At 47.4% G+C, this 23,782-nt stretch overlaps 1 protein-coding gene and 1 pseudogene across 1 annotated transcript in view; both read left to right on the top strand.

The window, feature by feature from the left end:
- MEGF11 (multiple EGF like domains 11) overlaps nt 1–23,782 on the top strand; it is a 309,714-nt gene that overhangs the window by 127,041 nt on the left and 158,891 nt on the right. The window lies entirely within an intron of this gene.
- Nucleotides 2,462–2,578, top strand: LOC136659646 (5S ribosomal RNA; annotated as a pseudogene).

The raw sequence follows: 23,782 nt of genomic DNA, 5'->3' as shown, positions 1-23,782 counted from the left end.
TTGAAATGTTGAGCAAAAACTGGCTTGTGTTCTTTGTCATTCTTGGGGACATTTATTTATTTATTTATTTATTTATTTATTTATTTATTTATTTATTTATTTAATACAGGTATTTATATACCGCCTTTCTTTGGTCATCAGATTTCTCCTCAGACTTTAATCCAAGGCGGTTTGCTTAGGCAGGGTGTTCTAAACCCCCGTAGGGATTTTTACAATTGAATAGTTCTAGTCTTTCATAGAACTCCTCGTTCCAGCTGCATTTCTTCCTGGTCTGGCCTCTCTCTGGGCCTTTGCCTCCCATGCTCCACTTGACGCTCCACTTGATGGCAACTCCTCTCTGCCACCTAGGGTCAGCTCATCAGTATATCAGCGTGTGGTCAGTTCTCTGGTACTTCCGGTTGTTTCAAACTAGCAACCTCAGATCTTCAGGCATACAAGGCAGCAGCTCTACCAACTGAGCCAGACCTCTTCCAGACCTTATTTTGGAAATGTGCAGAAATGTGTGGTGGTGGTGGTGTTTGATGGCCTGCTGGATATATCATCCAGGGTGCTTGCACTCAATCACACATACTACATGAGTGGGCTTGCAGTTGCTTATCTGTTTTTTACACACACACAAAACCTTTTACCTGTTGTTATGCTTAAAAATTGTAACTGACCTGTGTTTAGTCAACCATTTATTTAGAGTGGGTGAGGCCTGACCTGTCTTCTGCTGATGGACATTGGCTGATGAAGTATCATAAGAACATAAGAACAGCCCTGCTGGATGAGGCCATAGGCCCATCTAGTCCAGCTTCCTGTATCTCACAGCGGCCCACCAAATGCCCCAGGGAGCACACAAGATAACAAGAGGTCTGCATCCTGGTGCCCTCCTTTGCATCTGGCATTCTGACATATCATATCAGAAGTACAAGGATTCTTAGATCAACATTTCAAGTGTAGGGAGTTACTTGGGTGCCAGCTACAGATAACAACTCTTGGTAGTGGGGGCGGGGAGATGGAAAGCCACATTAAAATTGGCTTAGGAATAAGCCGAGGGATTTCTCAGTTGTTTGGATAATAGCTTGAATTATTTCCAGGCCTGTCTGATGTGAGCCGCAGGGAGCTTGTTCACTGTCACTGCTGCTACTGAACTTGGTCCCTTCCTGCTGAGCATCTCTTTCAGACATCCCCACCTCTACTCACGATCTCCTTTAGCTACACAGTCCTGGAACACGCCAATTCAGTGCCTCTAGGGAGAGTGCGACTTATGCAGCGACCCAGTCCAGGGTGCACAGGGGCATCTGCTTCTGTTGCAGCAAATAGTTCTGTCTTTTGCAGTGGGTTAAAGTAATGGACTGCAAGGTGCAAATGGGGATTGTTTACAATGATCCTGTAAATGTTTTGGACAAAGCAAGGCTTTCCTAAGACCACTAATGAGTATAATGGGGAGGTGGGGGAAGGAGCTTCTTAAAAATCTCCATTTTGCAAATTTAATTTGTTTCTGCAACACCTGTGTGCAGTGCTCGAAAGAGTAAATTAGAACCCCTCTACAAACTGCAGGATGCCATTTTTTAATAGATTTATGAACTACGGGATGGGCATGTTTTGGTTTCTTTATTCTCTCATAAACAATGCCATTATATCTGCTATTATTCTTCTTTTACTTGACTTCCTGGCTGCTGGCAATAGCACAGGAATAGATTTAGAGAATTTATACATTATATGCATCACAAGAAGGCAACACAAGAGCAGCTGCAAGATTGATTCGGGCTACAACAAACATTGATCAAATTTGCCTTCGTGGCAATGCAGCATCCCCAAGGAGGAGGGGGAAAAAAGAATAATTTGGTGTTCACCTTTCCTCTAAGTACAAACCTCATCAGTGAAGTCAGTGGAGAAGAGGGGGATAAATTTGCCACACTGGCCACAGTTAATGCAGAATATCTGAGGCTGATTTAGGGGTCTGTTGTCATGCCCCTTGATATCGATACATCCAGGGTGGCTAACAAAAGTGTTAGAATGACCCAGACCAAATAGGTACTGAAACTAACTAACCTTGTGAAACAATTAAAACAGAAGAGCACACAAAGGCACAGTTGCAATAGAGTTAAAACTAGTTGAAACAATAGTTCTTCAAAGGCTTGAGTAAAGAAATGTGTCTGCTTGGTGTTGACAGACCCACGTGGGTGGGGCAATTCTGCTGAACCAGCCCTTTTTGCTGTTGCTACCTGAAGTCAGGTAGCAAAGGTGTCCTAAGAAGGGGCTCTGTACATAATCTCCAGAGGATTCATCTTGAAAGGGATATTTCCTCCTATGTGTGAGAGCGGGAGGGGGGGGGAGTGGTGCCTTCTCAAAGATGGAGTTTGTCATCTTAATTTCTATAAAAAAATTTAAAAAAATCTGCTGCCAATTAATCATGGCAGCTCTCTTACTATTGGCACCATGGAGCAGTGTTCTGATGTTGGTCTGACATCAGTGTGACAGCAACTGTTACCCTGCACATGCCCAATCTCGTCTGATCTTGGAAGCTAAGCAGGGTCAGGCTTGGTTAGTACTTGGATGGGAGATCGCCTGGGAATACCGGGTGCTGTAGGCTTATACCATGATCTCGGAAGCTAAGCAGGGTCAGGCCTTGGTTAGTACTTGGATGGAAGACCGCCTGGGAATACTGGGTGCTGTAGGCTTATACCATAGTATTTCGAGACTGAAGGTTGCCTACCAACCATTAGTGTGTCATTGGTGTGATGTCCAAAGAGCCCATCGCTGCATCCAACCACAAGCAGAGCCCCAACAGCATTCCAGCAAAGTGGAGTGCTGGTAGCTCACTGCGAAGGCACGGGCTGAGAGCCAGGCAAGAGAGGTTTGAGCCCATCCAAGGGACTTGCCCTCCCCAGCAAGGCACTTGCCTTTTGCATGTCTGGCCAGAAATGCCTATGGCTGGAAGAAAAGAGAGGAGGGAGGCAGGTCTAGAACCCCACAAAGCAGCTGTCTGACCACAGCAGGAGTCAGGCAAAACGCACCTTAACTGCCGCTTCACAGCTTGTATCATGGCAAAGCACACCTAGTTGGCCTGCTGCAGCACATGGACCCATCAGAGGGAGCAGTGCAAGGAAGTACATGTATTGGGCTGGCATGTGACACAGCATGTCCAATCATCTGAGCAGCAGACTCCCTGATAGGGGCTTTAGTACTGCGGTGGGTGTGTTGTGATTGGTTACCAAATGTAGTCGGTATACAATACTCCATTGCAGGGGGTAGGCAGGGCAGAGGGTGTGACAGGAGGTGCAACTTCCTGTTTTTCCCTCACTCCCTATGAGGTTTTTCCTACATATCCTGCCAGGTCTGCTGGAAGGGCACTGTTGGTTGGCAACCTTCAGTCTCGAAAGACTATGGTATAAGCCTACAGCATTCCCAAGCAGTCTCCCATCCAAGGACTAACCAAGATCAGACGAGCTTCCGAGATCAGATGAGATCGGGCATGTGCAGGGGGAAGGTCACTGAGGTTGTAGCTATGTTGCCATGCCATAGTTATTTAGAGAGGGACCATCTGTGACCCAGGCCCTTTGCAGCGAACTGAAGGTGACTGCGACGTCAGACACTGATTGCATATGCTGGCTGAGCTCACCTCACTTCACAGAGCTTGGCGACTGGTCCAGTTGGGCTGTGGAAGAGACCACTGGCTGTTGGGTTCCACAGGATGGCCCACAGGAACTGGACGTGAAGACCTGCCCAGACAGTATTAGTTGAGCCACAATTTTGAGGAGTTTGCAGCCTAAAAGTCAAGGAACAAAAAAAAAAAGGAAGTGTATAAAGTTAAGAAAATGTACTTTTAAACATGCTTAAGAACAGAGTCAAGTGTCTGAAGCGGCATCTGAGCGTGCATGAGCATTATGGAACTCCCTAGCAGGGGAATTAAGAACCATCCCCTCCCTCATGGCTGTTTGGTGAGTGATCAAAACATTTTTTTTTTCACCTGGTGTTTAGGTGATGGGCTGATGTCTGTCCTCTGTGCCTCTATAAAATCTTTTGTGTAAATAGTTGCCCCTAAAGGTTTTACTGTTAATGATTTTAATTATTGTCTCACATACAGTCATGCCTCATCATCCATGGGGGTTCCATTCCCAGAATTCCCACAGATCCAAAACCCATGGATAATTAAATATGCAGGTCAGGGCATGCTCAACCCTCTGAATGTGACCAGAGCTATGCTCTGGTCATGTCCAGAGGGCCTTCTGAGGGCTGGGGAAGCCTGACAGCTCCAGTCACATTTGGAAGGTGCAGGTCCAGCCTCAAACCCAGAATCTATGGGTTCAGAACGCATGGCTAGTTAAAACCAGGGGTCCCAAATTTGCTGGTAAGGAGGCAGGACCTGTACTGTAGATTTTAGTATGGATTGTGTAAGCCCCTTTGGGCATTTGTTTTGGCGTAGGAAAGGCGAGGTATAAATCTATTAAACAAAACAAATAAATAATAAATAAAATACTTGGATTCAGAGTGGGGAAGCTGTGTCGGAGCAGCCAGAGAGAAGCAAATCAGGCCTGTTCTGTAGGTAGATATGCCTGAATGCTTATCCAAATCAGGAAGAAGTTGGTCCAAGGTGGCCAATAGGTGGAGAACCAGTGGTGGCATAGCTGGAGGGGGCAGAGCACAACCTTCAGAGCCATTCCTGGTGGGGGGAGCAAAACGGAGCCATATGGTTCCGTTTGAAGCCCATATTTATCTTGGCAGGTATGGGAACAGGTGAGGTTTAAATTTTTTCTCTGTCATTGCATATGACGGTCTTTACAGGTAGTTGGGCTCATTTAAAGAAGGCTCATTTAATGGGATGAGCTGGGAATGGGAATACGGCTCTGTTTTGCCTCCCCACCAGGAATGGCTCCAAAGGGAGGGGCCATTCGCCCACCTCCCTCGCCCACCCAGCCCCTCCAGCTACGCCACCGGGAAGCAATACTGTATGATGAGCTTCCTTGTGCCCAATTTCTCATGAAGAAATGCAAGATATAGTTATAGTTATAGATATATAAGAATAGTGTGCTCTGTGTGTGTATGTCGTGTCCTTTCCTCCTCTATAGAGCAGTTGGCGGCTGACAGTATATTTTGGCCATAGTAACACAGCCAAGCTCATTCAGTCCAAGGCATAGCCTTGTAGCTTCTCTGCCCAGTATCTCATCATCAAGTGAGGCAAAATGATCAGCACCACACTTTTATTTCTGTTCTGGAGAAGAAAATACAATAAAGCAAGCCCGACTCTGCCACACAGAAACATATTTTGTTCTTGGCAAAGCCTGTTGTGTTCTGCAAAATTGGCAACTGCTGTTCATTTAAACAGAGTGTCAGTTCTTAACTCCTGACAACCTTTCTCTTTTAGTACTTGCATTTTAATAGTCATGGTTTATCACCAATATCCATTTGTTACTGTTCTGCTCCCAGACAAGAACAGAAGACATCAGTAAGCGATGATTCTTCCTACGGACTTGGTACCCTTTCAAGCATCTATTAATAAACTCTTTGAGAAAAAGATGACTGTGTGGGTAATGCAGCACATGACTTATGTCCCAGTCCTGACTAGGGCCTGTGCTGGTGCGTGCTGTCGTGGAAGTGTCATAAAGCGCTTTACGATAGCGCAAGGCCCAAGCACGCCATCAGGAAAGCCAGAGCCTTGCCACTGGCAGTCATCAGGAAGCCCTCTGGAGCAAGGAAGTCCAGCCTGGGGACAGGGGTAGGATGGGGAAAGGTGGGGTGGCGGTTTAGTGGGGCAGGAGGAAGGCAGAATCAGGCAGCAACAGGAGCAGGAGGTGAATGGATTGGGCCTGGAAGGGGGGGGATTGGTGGCACTGGTGTGTGCCCTATCCAAGCCCCCTTCCTAGGCCCAACCACCATGAATTTATACCAGCAATATTGTTGGTGCAGGTCCAAGCTGACCTGTTGCAGCTGCTGGGGTTTACCTTGGGGCAGGGGTCTCCAAACTTTTTGGCCAGAGGGCCACATCAAATATCTGGCGTGGTGTTGAGGGCCAGGAAAAAAAAATTTAAATAAATAAATTAGAGATGGAACTTAGATGAGTGAATAAATGAATGAATGGGCTCATTCATTCCACCTCTCTGGCCCTCAGAACACCCTCCAGACACAATCAGAGCACAGTTCTGGTCATGTTCAGTTAACATAAGAACAGCCCCACTGGATCAGGCCATAGGCCCATCTAGTCCAGCTTCCTGTATCTCACAGTGGCCCACCTGTATCTCACAGCGGCCCAGTTGAGTGGGCCCAAAGTTCAGGGGACAAGAGGTTGGCTGCGGGCCAGATAGAGGCTCGCAGCGGGTGGCATCTGGCCCCTGGACCGGGGTTTGGAGACCCCTGCCCTAGGGCAAAGAAACAAATGTCCCCTTACCTGAAGAAGACCTCCAGCAGCCAAAAATCCCACACAGGATTCAGTGTAGCCTGCAGCAGCCTCACTGCATTGCCTCACGGGGATTTATGTTGGATTGGGCTGCCCATTTCCTGCAACGATGGAAGGCGCCAACACAAAGTGAGCTTCTGTATCTCCTAGCAGTCCTTGCGTGGCTTCTGACTTGTGGGTCCTTGTGCTTCTCTGAAGATTAAAAGATGGGTCCGTTCAGGCCTCCTAATTCACTGGTGGCCAATAACTTCTGAAATCTGGCAACCTTGCAACAGTCTTCCTGTTGTCAAAGGGAAAACACTTACATTTGAAATTGTATGGAAAGGCTGGTTACACAAAGATGCTGCCTTTAAAAAAAAAAAGGAGAGAGAGAAGTCTGTAGTGAGCGTATATGTGTAATATAGTTTGGAGTTTGTATATACAGTCCTTGTCATGCATCGTATGGTTTTTTATCTACCCTCTTATTTGGGTGGGTGAAATGCTGACACTGCGGATGGCACGAGCGAGAGATTTCAGTGTGCGCTTCCTCATTTTGAGGAATGAGGCGATCTATGCTGCGCTAAGGTTCCCTGGCTGTGTGCCTTCCTTCTGCATGACGATGGGCCACAGATGCCCTCTCTGGCTTTCCCCTGTTCTGGCCGGTGCTGGCTGCTTCTATACCTGCGCTCAGCAGGCCTGTTCCATTTAGAAATGCCTCTTGGAGAGGATAATGTTGGATTCCCAGCCAGACGTTGACCCAGTCAGCTGACAAGAGAACTATGTCAGGTGCTGCAGGACTGTGTCTCTTCTAGACACTGAAGCGGCCACATGGTTTTACAGGCCCAGGTAGGGAGGTGGGAAGACCCCAGAAGCCCCCGGTAGAACCCCTTCAGGTGGAGGGCAGGTGCTGGCCTTGAGTTGGGGCTTGTTTGGCAAGTGCAGCCTCTTCATCGGTAAAGGGAGTTCCCTTGCCAAACGTTGTGCAGTTTTGGAAAGAAGGAAGGAAGGAGCATGCCTGATCCTGCCTCAGGCCCAGTTCTGCCTCCATCACCTATGCAGCTCCCCCAGGCCTCGGGTGGAAGGTGGGACCAGGCCCAGCCCTGCTCCACAAGATCCTAGTCATGGAGGTGCCAGGGGTTGAACTTGGGACCTTTTGCACATTCAGAACACTTGCTGAGTCATTGGGTTTTCTTTGTTCTCTGCCGTACACTTGTCAAGGGCTCTCCCAAGCTCTCTTAACACCAGCCAAGGTGCACCTTCCATCCACAGTGCTGTGGAGACTTGGAGCCCTTCTCTTTCTGTTGGCCTCACTCCATAAATGTTGTGCTACCTTCTGAAAACAAAGAAATTAGGATGTGGTGAGGGTGGGTTGCCTTTCCTTGTGCCAAAGGCTAATTTGTCCCTGGTGGCAGTCATTAGCCTGGAGTCCTGGGAATGTGTGTCGCCTCCCCCCTCTCGCCTTCACCTCTAATTAGCCCTGAGCCATCTCTGACATTAAGTGCACACGCATCCTATTTTTGAATATCCCATGACTGGGGTTCCCCTTGTGGCAGTTAATGAGCACCTTGGGGCCCTCCCTCCTCCCTACCATGGTTCTGCTTCAGGGCAAACTCTGTGCTCCTCTCTTGGGGACAGCTGGAGACAGATGCAGGAGGGGTTGACAACTTGCTCGGCTTTGCTTCCGCTGCTGCTCTTGTGCCCCATGTTGGCTTTTGTGTGGTCCTTGTGGTGAGGGTCAGAGGCACCTTTTGAGATGCAGATGGCTTTGCTCCTGTTTGGACTGTGCTGTAGGCCTGTCTTTGTGGAGAAAGCAAGTGGCAGCTGGATGTTTAAAGCTGGGAGTAGTTCAATACTGTAGTGGGAGGTCAACCAGAAGGCAGGTCCCTGCCCAGAGGAGATTATTATCTGAGTTTCAATAGATGCAGGCAGATAACAAAGAGAAGGCAGGACATGCTAAGGAGGGACCAAGGTGGAGCATATGGGAGAGGGGTCCCTGCTTTGCATGTGGACGTCCCAGGTTCAACCAGACAAATATTGTGCTGGATGAACCAACGGCTGGATTGCAGCTGTCAATGTGCGCATGTACTTAGGCTCTGCTTTCAGTTGGGGGTGGGAACCAAGGAAGTGGACTTGTGAGAAAGGTTTAGAAGGAAGAGTGACTGGGCCACCATAGGGCTGCTCTGGAGGGACAAAATTTGGGGCACAAGGGAGGATGGGGGATTGTTTTGTGCAGTGGAGGCTCCCACACCCTCTATCACAGCTGAGAGGGGGAAGGCAAACCGCCCCAGTCATTTTGCTTATGGGTCAGGCTGTTCTCAGCAATGACCCGATTCCCAGGCTTATAAGAATGCCTGCCCAACCAGACTCTTCCACTTCGAGGAGAAGACTGTGTGCAAAGCCAGCAAGACCTTGGCTTCCTCTTCCAAGCCAGCTTGGCTCAGGGCAGGAAAACTTCCTTGCTCTAATTTGCGCTTATGCAGAAAAAGACACCAGGTCTGCGGAAGGGTCATTCCCTCTCTCCTCCCCATGCAAAGAACTGTGTTGGCTGTCATTACTTAGCCACTGAACTGAAACCCATTTTCTGGCAAGAACCTATCCAGAGGGCCATTCCCTTAACCCTGGTGCTCACTGTTTGTTTTTGCCAGACAGCACAGTTGCTGTGACCAAGTCATTCCTCCCTTGTTCAGGTTTTGGTTTGCTGACTGTGGTACACCTGGTGGAAAGATGCCTCTGACAACTTGCAAACTTGCCTTTGGGCTGCAATCTAAGGCACCCCCCAAGTGTCTTCCACTGCATGGAGGTTTTTGTCCTCCTTGAAATGCAACCATGAGGGGGGCTGTGGATTTGATTGTGCGGGGGGATTGCTTAACAGTTGCTGTGCTGCTTTTTGGATCGGAATTCCTCTGCAACGTGATGCTCTCCCCCATTCTCCCACAAATTTGGGGGGGGGGGGAATAAGCACTGATGCTGTATCTCATTCTCTGTGTGAGGGGGAGGGGGAAAGCTTGGGGAAATATTTCATTAGTGTAGTTGGGGGGGTCAGCAGAGCAAATGACACTGGGCAGTACACTGCCACCATCGTCTGTCATCATCCTTCCCCCCCCCCCCCCGCAGCCACTTCTTTAAAGGAGGAAATAAGCAGGCAACTAGTCTGAGTGGTTGTGCAACAACTCAGAGCCTGAGAAGTAATTGCAGTGCCATCACAGCACTGCAATTACTTCCAGGTCAGGCAGGGGCTTAGTATTTAGAGGGATCACCCCAGGGTGGCAGTACACTGAGGAACACTGCTGAGTGATTGGGGGGGGGGGAATGTGACTCTCAGCCCAATCCTATGCATGTCTACTCAGAAGTAAGCCCCATTATAGTCAATTGAGCTTATTCCCAGGAAAGTGTGGCTAGGATTGCTGCCTCACAGTGAAACATCCTCAGTTAAACCCTGCTGCCATCCCCCATCACTGCATTAATCAAATTTATAGCCCCCTGTTTAATCATTTCAACCAAAGAATTTTTTTAAAAATCTCATTTCCCCTGTGCTGCTGGTTTGGCTCTCGGAAGCAAGCTCCACTGAAAACAGTGGGGCTAAATTTTGGACACATGTATGAAACTGGACAGCCTGAGTTATTTTCCTTTGTTAGAGTGGACAACTTAAGATAAAAACATCTGGCTGGAGGCCAGTGAGGGGCACTTCTCTCCATCTCTGGTGTTTTTCATTTGTTGAAAACATGCTTTTGTTTAGGAGAGCATTTAGCCAGTCTTCTGTATGATTTCTGCCCCAGGTTCTGGATTCCCTGTGTGCTTCTATTTTACTTTGCAGACTTTATTTTTAATTTGAGTGCGTTTTGGTTGGCAACCTTCAGTCTCGAAAGACTATGGTATAAGCCTACAGCACCCGGTATTCCCAGGCGGTCTCCCATCCAAGTACTCTCCTATCCAAGTACTTGGATAGATAGGCCAACTATCCAAGATGATCACAGGCCTGACCCTGCTTAGCTTCTGAGATCAGACAAGATCGGGCATGTGGGTTTTATGATCACTTGTTCTGTTTGGAGTCATGATCATCAATGAGATTTCCTTCAGCTGGGTTCCTTTACTGAGTTTTATTTTACTGTATACAATCTTTTACATAAAATCATATTCATAATTTAAGCTACAGATTTATAACTTGTGCAATGTGTAATTTGACAGTGTTTTTTATGGGACCAGGGACAGAAGAGTAACTTGTTAAACCTTGTAGGTGGCAGTTACTCTCAGGAAATCATGGGGTAACATACAGGTTCTGAGTGGGAAAAGTGAAGTAGCAAGGAAGATTACAGCAGGAATGCCTGTCTGGTTAGAATTTCGTTTTGATGGTTCCATCAGCAGTAATTAGGGGGGCACTTCGAAATAACTGAACCCCCTATGGAGGATGAAACCTTACTAATAGGAAAAGAGGAGGGGCACTGGGTTTGATTTGCATGATTAATGAACCATAAATCCATGTTTAATCAAAGGTGAAGCAACAAACTAATTTGACATAATTTTGCAGACCCATAAAAGGGCTATCGAGTCTGAGCAAGTGTGTGATCTTACCTGAACTGTTTTCTTGACTCCTGTCTTGGAACTAAACTCTCCAGCCCACCAACACATCAGGCTCTGGGTTTACGCCGCTTTCATGAAAGGTTACCTGGAGAGAGCATGTCCCATTCGTTGCAAAATTTATTTCCTGATGAATCCAATTTACATTAATGTGGGCTCATTAAAAGATAATTATTGTGCCGTGGAGAGGACCGCGGCATCCATCAATGGAATGTCTCTAATTGTTTTAGTCGTATGATAAAGAGATAATCTTGCACCGAGCTTTTTCATTAATGCCACTCATATAAATGTCAAAACTGAAGTTTAAAAAAAAAGAAAAAAAAACTTACAGTCTGCCAAAACATAATTGTCTCATTATTCTTGTAGCTATTGTTATCAAAATCCAGACACCTGGTACCTGGATCCCATTGCTCAGTCCTGCACATCACAGATGTGTTATGTCTGTTGCATTTCTTAAAGTATTCTTTAAAAAGTGCAAGTGGGGCTGCAGGCCTTTTGCTTTTCAAATTGAGAACTTTGTTGAGCATCATCCTGTGTATGTTTGCTCAGAGCTAAGTCCTGCTCTGTTCAGTAAGGCTTATTCTCACGTATGTCCTATACAAGTGGTTCTCAAACTGAGGGTCGCGACCCAATTGTTTCTTGTGGGTGGTTCATGAAACTGACAGGGCAGATTAGGCTATTTGCATCGAGGGTTAAACAAGCTGCTACTTGAGAGGGAAGCACTGCTGCCCAATCACCATTATAGCCACACCAATTGGCATTTATAAATCAGGCGGCAACCTCTAGGGCCTCCAAAAAGTTTGAGAAATACTGTCAGACCTTTACACACCCATTGGAAGAATAGGCCTCATTGGGATGGTCTTACTGCTGAGTTCTTGCACTGTGGATTGTTCTTGCACTATGGAAGAAAGGTGGGCTATAAATGTAATAAACAAATTTGGGTGTAAAGACTTGCAGTTCCCCTAACATCCAGCTCTATCTCCTGCAAATCCTATCAGGGCAGAGGAGGGATGCCACTGGGTTATATCAGCAGTTCTCCTGAACCAAACTACTGGGCTAGAAATGTACCCCCTGTTTCCAGGTTTGTTAGCTGAATCCTTCCTTGGCATTGCAGACAAATGAACAGATGATTTTTTTTGCAATACCGTTCTGCATTTAAGGCCTCATGAAAATGTTCTGGACTGATTTCCCGTAGCTTTCTGAAGTAAAGTGCGTGCCCGAGAGTTCACGCTGCCTAGGCCTGTAATTGTAGGACAAAAGAGCAACCAGGTCTTCACGGTTGGTGCTGTCAACAAGTATCTTTATTACACTGAAGAGGAAAGAGAGACAATGAAGCGTCAGACTGTTCCTGTTCTCCTGGGAGGGAAATGAACTCTCTTGACTTTCTGGAAATCAGGCAGGAGACAAAGCTGTGTATCGGTTGATTATCAAGGGACTTGGCTAAGAGGTGGCTTTTTCTCACTAATTGCTTTTACAGCTTTTGCCTCTGTAAAGATACCATCAAAATGTTTGGGGATCCCCATCTTTGCACCCCTCCTTTCCTCTTTGTGATTCTGCATCTTTTCAGGGCCGCCTGGGATTATCATTCTGTATTGTTTGCTTGAACCGTTTCACTGTACCCCTGAAGATCATGCTTGCAGAATGATTTAAAAAATCTGATTATGTTTGATCTCCTGAACGTAGGCACTCAAAGAACCTTCACAAGCCTTGTTTAATGAAAATGAGGCGTTGCACCAATGGCCTTTCCTTGCCTTGTGCAGCTCAGAAGGGCTCCCCCTCCCCTCCCCAGCATCCCTGCAAACTGCATCATTGAGTATAGCTGTTTACCCATTCAGAGGAAACTTAAGATGTTATAAGCAATCGATGAAGGAGTTTTCATTTGCAGATAGCACATTTTGAAATATCATCATCTCAGCCCATTGATTTTTGATGTAAAACTTTACCAGCAATTCTCGCAGGAATTGTGAGGATTGACTTGTTCCTGAAGTTTACCCTGTGGAAAGCAAACTGATGCTGAAAGTCAAAAGAGTGGCAAAGAGAGGTATATTGTTGGAGGGGCCCAAGCCTGAATTCAGGGACGCTCTTTTTGAACAGACACACATAAGAACATAAGAACAGCCCCACTGGATCAGGCCATAGGCCCATCTAGTCCAGCTTCCTTTATCTCACAGCGGCCTACCAAATGCCCCAGGGAGCACACCAGATAACAAGAGACCTGCAAGGCTTCCTGGGAATTGTAGTTAAGAACATAAGAACAGCCCCACTGGTTCAGGCCATAGGCCCATCTAGTCCAGCTTCCTGTATCTCACAGCGGCCCACCAAATGCCCCAGGGAGCACACCAGATAACAAGAGACCTGCAAGGCCTCCTGGGAATTGTAGTTAAGAACATAAGAACAGCCCCACTGGTTCAGGCCATAGGCCCATCTAGTCCAGCTTCCTGTATCTCACAGCGGCCCACCAAATGCCCCAGGGAGCACACCAGATAACAAGAGACCTCATCCTGGTGCCCTCCCTTGCATCTGGCATTCTGACATAGCCCATTTCTAAAATCAGGAGGTTGCGCATACACAACATGGCTTGTACCCCGTAATGGATTTTTCCTCCAGAAACTTGTCCAATCCCTTTTTAAAGGCGTCCAGGCCAGATGCCGTCACCACATCCTGCGGCAAGGAGTTCACACAGCATTCAGACTCTTGTCTACGTTTTCACTTCTGAGAATGAGAGAGGCGTTGTGTGGTCGCTGTACAACTGCAGTTGGAAAAGTCTTTTAAGCAAGTTCCATTTGGGAAGAGGCCTTAGCCTGCCTTCCCCCATTTCACATTGCTCCCCCAGGAAAGTTCCTCTCTCTGGTCAGAAACATGCCATGTTGCACAGCACGAACCTGGATCAAACTGAAGCTCCACCTAATTCAACATATCTCTGGGAAGCCCCCAGGCAGGGTGTCGAGACAAGGGTCCTCCCCTTTCAGTGACACATGGCCTCTAAACATGGAGCAGCCACAGGACTCCCCTTGACAGTTGAGAAGCTGCACTGTGAATTTTGGCTAATCTGGACCAGCAATTTTCAACTTTTTTCTTCTCATGACCCCCCGACCTCTGTGGTCTTCTCTGTGGTCTTTCCCTCTTGTGATGCCACTTCTGGCTTCCAGGAGGCTCTTCCACATTCTGTGGCTCTGATTCTAAGGCCGCTATTTGTAATAACAAATTGTCTGCCCCTCTTCCTGAGCTTGTGGAGGAAGAGGAACAGACAATTCATTACTACAGATAGGGTTGTTGGCAACCTTCAGTCCCGAAAGACTATGGTATTGCGCTCTGAATGGAGGTTCTGGAACAGCGTCTAGTGTGGCTGAAAAGGCCGATTCGGGAGTGACAATCCCTTCCACACCGGGAGCAAGTGCATTCTGTTCCTGGTCTGTCTCCCTGGCTATGGGCCTTCCTTCTTTGCCTCTTAGCCTCAGAGTCTAAGTGTCTCTTCACTTAGAGACCAAGTGTCTCTAAGTGAAGAGACAAGTGTTGGCCAAGTGTCTCTTCAAACTGGGAAAGGCCATGCTGCACAGCCTGCCTCCAAGCGGGCCGCTCAGAGGCCAGGGTTTCCCACCTGTTGAGGTCCACTCCTAAGGCCTTCAGATCCCTCTTGCAGATGTCCTTGTATTGCAGCTGTGGTCTACCTGTAGGACGCTTTCCTTGCACGAGTTCTCCATAGAGGAGATCCTTTGGGATCCGGCCATCACCCATTCTCACAACATGACCGAGCCAATGCAGGCGTCTCTGTTTTAGCAGTGCATACACGCTAGGGATTCCAGCTTGTTCCAGGACTGTGTTGTTTGGAACTTTGTCCTGCCAGGTGATGCCGAGGATGCATTGGAGGTAGTTGCCCTAGAAACAGAGCCGCAGAACCCAGAAGAGTTTTTCAGCAATTCTCAACCACAATTTTCAACCGCTGTGCTCCAAACTCCCACAGAACACCAGTTGAAAATTGCTGATTTGGATGGTGGTGCAGTTCAGCAAAGCTCCCAAGGGTAGAGGGAGCACAGCTCCAGAGCCATGCTGCCGGATTCCCTGGTTCAAGCACACAGGTGCCTTTACAAGAGTCCCATCTGGGTGTCTGTCTCAAAGGCTGTGGGGTGCAGAGGGCAGTCTGCAAGTTGAAAGTGGCAGAAGGTTTTCTTTCATACCTCTGCAACCCCCCTCCCCCCGATTCCTAAAGCATCATCTCTGAAATGGTTTCCTCCTGGCCCCCACATGCAAATGATCTGCCTTTGGGGGAAGGAGAGTCGCTTTCCTTGGCCCTTATTAGAGAAATCAGCAACTGCTTTCTCTGAGCAGATGCTGCAGAGGTGCACAGTCCGGACCCTGGGCTTAAAATAACTGGCTTGTGCCTTCTGTTAAGAAAGAAGCAGAAAATAAAATGTCTGAAGAAAGAGAGAGAAGGAGCAAAATTGTGTGTGTGTGCTTTCCAGAGCAGCAGTGCCCTCATTGAGCAGCGGTGCTTTGTGGAGGGCAGCGGTTTTACCGAGCAGCAGAAGGAAAGGAGTTTCCCCTTTGGGGGACGGTTGTGCTTTCTCCTTCTTCCCGCTCCGCTCTCCCCATCTTTCCGTCTTTATTTTTGCAGTTGCTCCTGTCCATTGATTTTGGTCTTGCATACTTCACACTCTGTAGAATCTCTGTTCTTTTCTATTGATTCTGCCTGTGGATATGAAAAGATGGAAAGAGATGCACAGATCCTTGCTGGTAATTATTCACAGCGGCTTATAGAGCTAGTAAACGCAAAATGGACTACCCGCCGAGAGCTCAGAAGGTTTTAAGAAGCCATCCAGGTGCCATCGCCTTTTACCCGCAAGTGTGTTCTCGCTCTCCTACCATTGTTCTTTCTGTCTCTTTGTCCTTTCCCCATCTTTGTACTTGTTGCGACTCCAGCACGAGTCTGCTGAAATCCAGACATCCATCCGAGCCAATTTAGCCTGCTGTCACTCCGTCCTCTCGCCTCTGCATAGGTGAGAGGGTCGGCAAGCTCTGGCTGCTTTTTTTGCTGATTCGTGGCGCTTGGCTTGAGGTTCCACAAGAGGTCTGCAGACCTTGACTGAGCAAGCAACACACCTGAGGGTTTTTAAAAAAAAAACAAAAAACAGAACACAACCGCCTGCTATTTCTGGGCATTGATTTGTGATCAGAGAAGAAATGATTAGCAGCATTTCAGTGGTGGCCTCCAACACGAGTGACTCCTGAAAATGACAGTGAAGTGAGCTGGGAAAAGTTCTCTGCAGCCAGCTGCAGTGCAGTTTAGTTCCACCTTGCCACTCTGGAACTGGGGAGGAGGGCCTCCTCCTGCACAAGCAGGCAGGCAGTCTGTAGCTAGAGGGGAGTGACTTGGTGAATGTGAACAGGAAACATATTTGCTGACTCTTCCCTTCTAGCTACCGGCTGTTTGTCTTGCTATAAGCTTTCTGCTTATAGTGTCTGGGTAAAGCAAGTACACGATTCCTTTTTGCGACTATAAACCACATAAATGAAGGTAATGGGTGCAGGGGCAGCCGGGAAGATAGCTTCCCCCGTGTCTGCAGTGGAGCCAGGAAGGCATCCCCCATGGATATGGGGGGGACGGACCTGTATATAAAGTCAGAATGGGAAGCAAGATCTCTAGCTCCTGTGAATTTATGACAATCATGGACGGATCTAGGAGCAAAGAACCAACAACCAAATAAGTTTGGTGGGGAGAAGGGATAGGCAAACTCACTTTCTTTTGCACAAGCCTTGAGTATGGGGAGGCTCCTCTAGCAGTCAGTTTTAAAAAACGTAAGTATTTGCAGGATAATTTGCTTGTTAAAGGGGAGGCAAGCATATGCCACTTCATTTAATTGCCCTTCCTCTCGCCCCGAAAAAGAGATGATAGTAAAGAAGTTTTATTACACATTAAATTAGTTTCAGTAAGTGCAACCATTAACTAGATCATAAAAAACAGTATCTGAATGTTGCAAAAGAGTACTTAAAAAAACACAACACCCACCCTCAGCTAATTACTAAGGGCCGCCAACTCTGCCTGAGTGTTTCCAGGGTTCAAAACATCAGTGTGTCTGCAAAGCAGTTGCCCCCTGCCAGGTCATCGCAGAATCCTACTTGATGTAGAGAAATTAAACCATGGTGATAGGAGGAGTCCTGCACTCTGGTTGTCACATTCCCAGGATTCACCTTCTCCTCTTCCCATCTCCACCACATGGCTTAACTGTTAGAAGCAGCATTTTACTTCTGCCAGATGGGTTAACCAGATGCCTTCAGGGAGTCCAAAAGAAGAATATGAAGGAGATAGTTTCCCCCGGCTGTTCTGCCCCACGTAGCCTGACCCATGTAGACAAATTCATGGAGGATGAGTTGGGACCTCTTTTGAAGCAATCTAAGCTAGTGGACACCTCCATGTGGCAACGAATTTCTATAAAATAATATGTTTTGCAAAGAAGGGCTTTCTTCTGCCTGTCTTGCTACTTGCCAGCCACTTTCATTGGATGACCCCTAGTTCTGCTACCTCCAAGGAGGGAGAGATGGCCACAACATGTAGAATGTTATAAACCTCTATCATGTCCCATTTCCCATTAGTCACCTTTCCTTACATGCACACCCTAAGAAACCCCAAATGTTATAACCTTTCCTCATAGGGAAAGTACTTCAGGCTCCTGATAATTTTAATTGCCCTTGTCTGTCTCTAGGGATCATTTTGGATGCTGTAGTTCCAGAGGCTGAACCGTTTGTCTCTCTTGCCTGCTTCGTAGCACCACCTGTCCACCATGGAGACAAAATGCTTGCATTTCATGAAACGAATGTGTAATAAAAGCGAGGCTGAATATAGCAAGATGCCTGAGCACCCCAAATTCAGAGCCATTCTGTGGAGTGGAAACAAAGCCAGAGACTTTGAACAAAACAACTCAAATAAACATCATTTTCTCCCAAAATGGGACTATGGTAATGAAGTTTTACGATCTGTTAGCTTAATGTTCAGGCTTATTACAACCAGCTGCTTTCCAGACTGCTGCGCCATCTAAACACCATTCCCATCAGCAAGAACAATGATTCTGTTCTAGCAAAATGAATACCAAGACCAGTTCAGAGGTGCCCCTATTTGCTGGCATTGCAGCTTCTGGGTGAAACCTGCTTCATGTAGCCGGTTCAAAAGAAAGGTGCAAAAGAGAGTGACTAAGATGATTACTGGACTGGGGCACCTTCCTTATGAGGAAAGGCTACGGCGTTTGGGCCTCTTCAGCCTAGAAAAGAGACGCCTGAGGGGGGGACATGATTGAGACATACAAAATTATGCAGGGGATGGACAGAGTGGATAGGGAGATGCTCTTTACACTCTCACATAACACCAGAACCAGGGGACATCCACTAAAATTGAGTGTTGGGAGGGTTAGGACAGACAAAAGAAAATATTTCTTTACTCAGCGTGTGGTCGGTCTGTGGAACTCCTTGCCACAGGATGTGGTGATGGCTTCTAGCCTAGACGCCTTTAAAAGGGGATTGGAAAAGTTTCTGGAGGAAAAATCCATTACGGGGTACAAGCCATGATGTGTATGCGCAACCTCCTGATTTTAGAAATGGGTAATGTCAGAATGCCAGATGCAAGGGAGGGCACCAGAATGAGGTCTCTTGTTATCTGGTGTGCTCCCTGGGGCATTTGGTGGGCCCCTGTGAGACACAGGAAGCTGGACTAGATGGGCCTATGGCCTGATCCAGTGGGGCTGTTCTTATGTTCTTAACTACAATTCCCAGGAAGCCTTGCAGGTCTCTTGTTATCTGGTGTGCTCCCTGGGGCATTTGGTGGGCCGCTGTGAGATACAGGAAGCTGGACTAGATGGGCCTATGGCCTGATCCAGTGGGGCTGTTCTTATGAGAAGGTGGTGGAGTCATTCTTCCTCCAGGCAGACCTCATGATGTCGGTGTAGCAGGCAACTCCTATGGCCACAGAATGAGTTCAGTTTTGGTTCTCTGGATGTGCCTTTTATTGAGTCAGTCCATTCAGCTCAGTCTGCAGTGACTAGCATCAGTGCCCGAGACTCTCAGACGGGGGTCTTTCCCAGGTTGTTGGATGAACCCCCACAGATACCTATTTCCACAGACTATGAAATCCACAGAAAGCCGTCAAATGTCTGTGAAGGTTTATGACACATTTCTTTGCATTTCTCTCCCCATGGAATACCTTCTCTGAGAGACCATGCTGCCCCCATTTCTGCCCCTCCACCCATATTCATGAACTAGCTGTATGAAGTCACTGAAGTGATGCTCCAGGACAACATGTGGCCAGATGGGGAGAGAAGAGGAGCATGGTGTGCCACTCCTGCAGGGGCTTCCAACCCTTAATTCATGCAATGCAATTTTACATTCTTGCCACCAGAGGGCCTAGTAGAAATCCAGTTCACAGGTGCACACTGGTTGTCCCCAAGCGGGATCTGGTTTCCGTATGGACACCTCTCTGTACTGTAGTTCATGGTCAGACGTTTTCCTATGTCTTCCATTATCTACATGTCCCAAATGGTCCATCTGCTAGTTCATGTTTCAGTTTCTGCAGTTCTGGGTAAAAGTACCTGCGTGATGCCCATGGAAGTTCAGGAGGCAAGTTCCTTTTCCATGTAACTGGCTCAATTCATGTGTTGGTGCCGTTTTGAAGACTGTGGGCCATATCTGCTCCTGTTGTTCAGTTGTTGGCAACCTTCAGTCTCGAAAGACTATGGTATCGCGCTCTGAAAGGTGGTTCTGGAACAGCGTCTAGTGTGGCTGAAAAGGCCGATGCGAGAGTGACAATCCCTTCCACACTGGGAGCAAGTGCAGTCTGTCCCTGGTCTGTCTCCCTGGCTATGGGCCTTCCTTCTTTGCCTCTTTGCCTCAGTCTGTTGGCCAAGTGTCTCTTCAAACTGGGAAAGGCCATGCTGCACAGCCTGCCTCCAAGCGGGCCGCTCAGAGGCCAGGGTTTCCCACTTGTTGAGGTCCACTCCTAAGGCCTTCAGATCCCTGCTCCTGACTGTAACCTGAAATCCATGAATCCCTTTATTGTGTGTTGTCTGCTTGGAGTTGATTAGAAATGCCTTTTTTCTAGTGTTCTTATTTTTTTACCCTTGTCATTCACTTCTGTGGTGCATTGCTCGTCTAGGTATGCAACCTGTCAAACCTGTGTGCTTTTCATCATTGCTTTACCCACCTCAGTCCTTAGGATTGAAATGTACCTCCAGGGCCTTCCTCCCAGCCATTCTGCGTACAACTTTCAGAGAGGCGTTGCACCTAAAATGAACGTGCTCCTCCGTTGCAGTTGGCACCGCCTCTCTTGTATTCTGCTCAAAAGCAAATGGAATTCTGAAGTCGTTCTTGATGATGCTCAGTTTTGGGACCCTGGGTCTCTCTAGCAAGGTGTTTTTTTTAATGGGGGTGGCAACTGGAGGCCACTGATTTTCAAAGCAATGCAAATCACCTTGCAACAGCTCCGCGGCGTACCATATGCAAGCCTTTCATCATTCCCCCCCCCCCAACAACTGAAATGTGTTTAGAAAAATCAAATCTGCAAAGAGATAAATGCTCTGCATATTAATTCACTGCAGTGATGGGGTAGTGAGACTTGGGAGTGGGAAGGGAGTGCTGCAGCCCTGCTAGAACACATTCACCAACAAATGCAAACGTATTATTGCTTGTTTAAGAAGCAACTACAGTCTTTGTTGGTGCTCACAGCAAGGAAATAATAAAAGCCTAATACACATCTCACCAGCATACATCGGCTGCCTCTGGTGGAGTCATGGTATGTCTTGGAGTCTTTCTCTAAATTTAGGAGAAACCAGCCCCTTTGCTCTCCTTGGGAAACACAGCCAGCCTGGGATAGCTCTGATTCTAATTGGAGAACTCCAGGCATTCATGGCTCCAGATGCGTCGAATGGAGGCCAAGAAGAACCTTTGGTCAGGTTAACGGAGTCCTTCAAGGATGGATGTTGCCCTTTGCAAGCAGGTTTTAAATCTGGAGGCAAAACCTCTAAGGAGCTGAGATCAAGTGCATAGTCGTTTAAGTGGCTGTTCTTGATCAAAGTCTGACAGTAGTTGTAATCTAACTCGGGAATCCTTGTTGACACACTTGGGCACTGATGGTGACCCTCGGGATGAGGTTTGCAGCTATTTGCCACTGTTTTTGGTTGGTTGGTTGTAGGACCTGTTCTGGTAGGCTGCCCTCCACAAGGAAGGCCTGAGCATGGTTTGCACCAGGAATAGTCAGATGTATTCTGCCTGAATAAATAACCCAGTTAAGAGCTTATTGACTTATTGGCATAATGTTGCTCTTCTCCTGCTAGCCATGGGGAGGGAAGGGAGGAGAGGAACAGAGCACTGAAGCAGCCCCCTTCCCCATGTTCCTGTACTACAGAGGTACTCTGCAAGGCCTCGGGCTTCCACATTGCAAAGAGATCATTTTGTGAGTCACCTTGAATATTTTTAACAGGAAGGCAATTCACAAATGTATACCTTGTATAAGAGTGAGAAATCCTGAGTGCTGGGGATAGAACCAGTTGAGTACCATTTTTGAGAGCGATCATTAAGGCTCCATTTTAAAACTACTATTTTAAAGCTTGTAGGAGACCAAGCTCTTCCCTTCTGGGTGTTGAAGTGGACTTCCCCGCTTCTTCTCCCAAGTCATGCCCAAACTGGACTTGTTTTGGACCCAATGCTGATAGACAAGAAACCAAGTCTTTTCCAATAGATTCCTTCTCTGCTCCTTTATAATAGCAATCTATGCAATATTCAATATCTTCCTTTCACCTTCTGGGTTAAGACTATTTTAGTACATAGCAAATGGATCTCATCTTTCTCACAGTCTCTTCTGATACATCAATGTGTACCTTGATATTCTCTGCCACCTTCCCAGTCTCCATTCTTCAACTGAAGGAAGTTGGCATTATTTCTGATACTTTACTGTGGATGTATGTGTGCATTCAGCATATTCCTAAGAACTTTATAGCACTTATCATACTAATTGCAGTCTTTAGTTTACCTAATAACAAAACACAACAAAACACAAAATTTGTGTTGGCAACCTTCAGTCTCAAAAGACTGGTTTCGCGCTCTGAATGGTGGTTCTGGCACAGCGTCTAGTGTGGCTGAAAAGGCCAATTCGGGAGTGACAATCCCTTCCACACTGGGAGCAAGTGTAGTGTGTCCCTGGTGTGTCTCCCTGGCTATGGCCTTCCTTCTTTGCCTCAGTCTGTTGGCCAAGTGTCTCTTCAAACTGGGAAAGGCCATGCTGCACAGCCTGCCTCCAAGCAGAATGCTCAGAGGCCAAGGTTTCCCACCTGTTGAGGTTCATTCCTAAGGCTTTCAGATCCCTCTTGCAGATATCCTTGTACCACAGCTGTGGTCTACCTGTTGGGCACTTTCCCTGCACAAGTTCTCCATAGAGGAGATCCTTTGGGATCCAACCATCGCCCATTCTCACAACATGACCAAGCTAACACAGGTGTCTCTGTTTCAGCAGTGTATACACGCTGGGGATTCCAGCTCGTTCCAGACAGTGTTGTTTGGAACTTTGTCCTGCCAGGTGATTCCGAGGATGCGTCGGAGGTAGTGCATGTGGAAAGCGTTCAGTTTCCTCTCCTGTTGTGAGCAAAGAGTCCATGACTCGCTGCAGTACAGAAGTGTACTCAAGATGCAAGCTCTGTAGACTTGGATCTTGGTATGTTCCATCAGCTTCTTGTTGGACCAGACTCTCTTTGTGAGTCTGGAAAATGTGGTAGCTTTTGCCGATGCGTCTGTTTAGCTCAGTATTGAGAGAAAGAGTGTCAGAGATCGTTGAGCCAAGGTACACAAAGTCATGGACAACCTCCAGTTCGTGCGAAGAGATTGTAATGCAGGGAGGTGAGTCCACATCCTGAACCATGACCTGTGTTTTCTTCAGGCCGATTGTCAGTCCAAAGTCTTGGCAGGCCTTGCTAAAACAGTTCATGAGCTGCTGGAGATCTTTGGCAGAGTGGGCGGTGACAGCTGCATCGTCTGCAAAGAGGAAGTCACACAGACATTTCAGCTGGACTTTGGACTTTGCTCTCAGTCTGGAGAGGTTGGAGCTTTCCATCTGATCTGGTCCAGAGATAGATGCCTTCTGTTGCAGTTCCAAAGGCTTGCTTCAGCAGGACAGCAAAGAAAATCCCAAACAAGGTTGGCGCGAGAACACAGCCCTGCTTCACTCCGCTTTGGATGTAAAAGGTATCTGATGTGGAGCCATCAAAGACTACAGTGCCCTTCACATCCTCATGTAAAGACCTGATGATGCTGAGGAGTCTGGGTGGACATCCAATCTTAGGGAGAATCTTGAAGAGGGCATCCCTGCTGACCAGGTTGAAAGCCTTTGTGAGATCTATGAAGGCTACAAAGAGTGGCTGTCATAGTTCCCTGCATTTCTCCTGCAGCTGTCTAAGGGAGAAGATGGTGGACCTGTTGGCTTGGAATCCACACTGCGATTCTGGATAGACGCTCTCTGCAAGTACCTGGAGCCTCTTTAGTGCAACTTGGGCAAACAGCTTTCTTACAACACTAAGGAGAGAGTTGCCACGGTAGTTATTGAGTCACTCCGTTGCCTTTGTTCTTGTACAGTGTGATGATGTTTGCATCCCTCATGTCCTGTGGTACTCCACCTTCTCTCCAGTAGAGGCAGAGGATTTCATGCAGCTCAGTGTTGATGATCTCTTTGCAGCACTTTAGGACTTCAGCAAGGATGCTGTCTTTCCCAGGTGCCTTGCCAGAGGTGAGGGAGTCCAGGGCCACGTGAAGTTCTTCTAGGGTTGGTTCACTGTCAAGCTCCTCCAACACAGGCAACCACTATATCCATGGGAAATTCACATCTGG

Source organism: Tiliqua scincoides, chromosome 8 (genome assembly GCF_035046505.1).
Source record: "Tiliqua scincoides isolate rTilSci1 chromosome 8, rTilSci1.hap2, whole genome shotgun sequence".
NCBI lineage: Eukaryota > Metazoa > Chordata > Lepidosauria > Squamata > Scincidae > Tiliqua > Tiliqua scincoides.
This window is presented reverse-complemented; position numbering and strand designations above follow the sequence as displayed.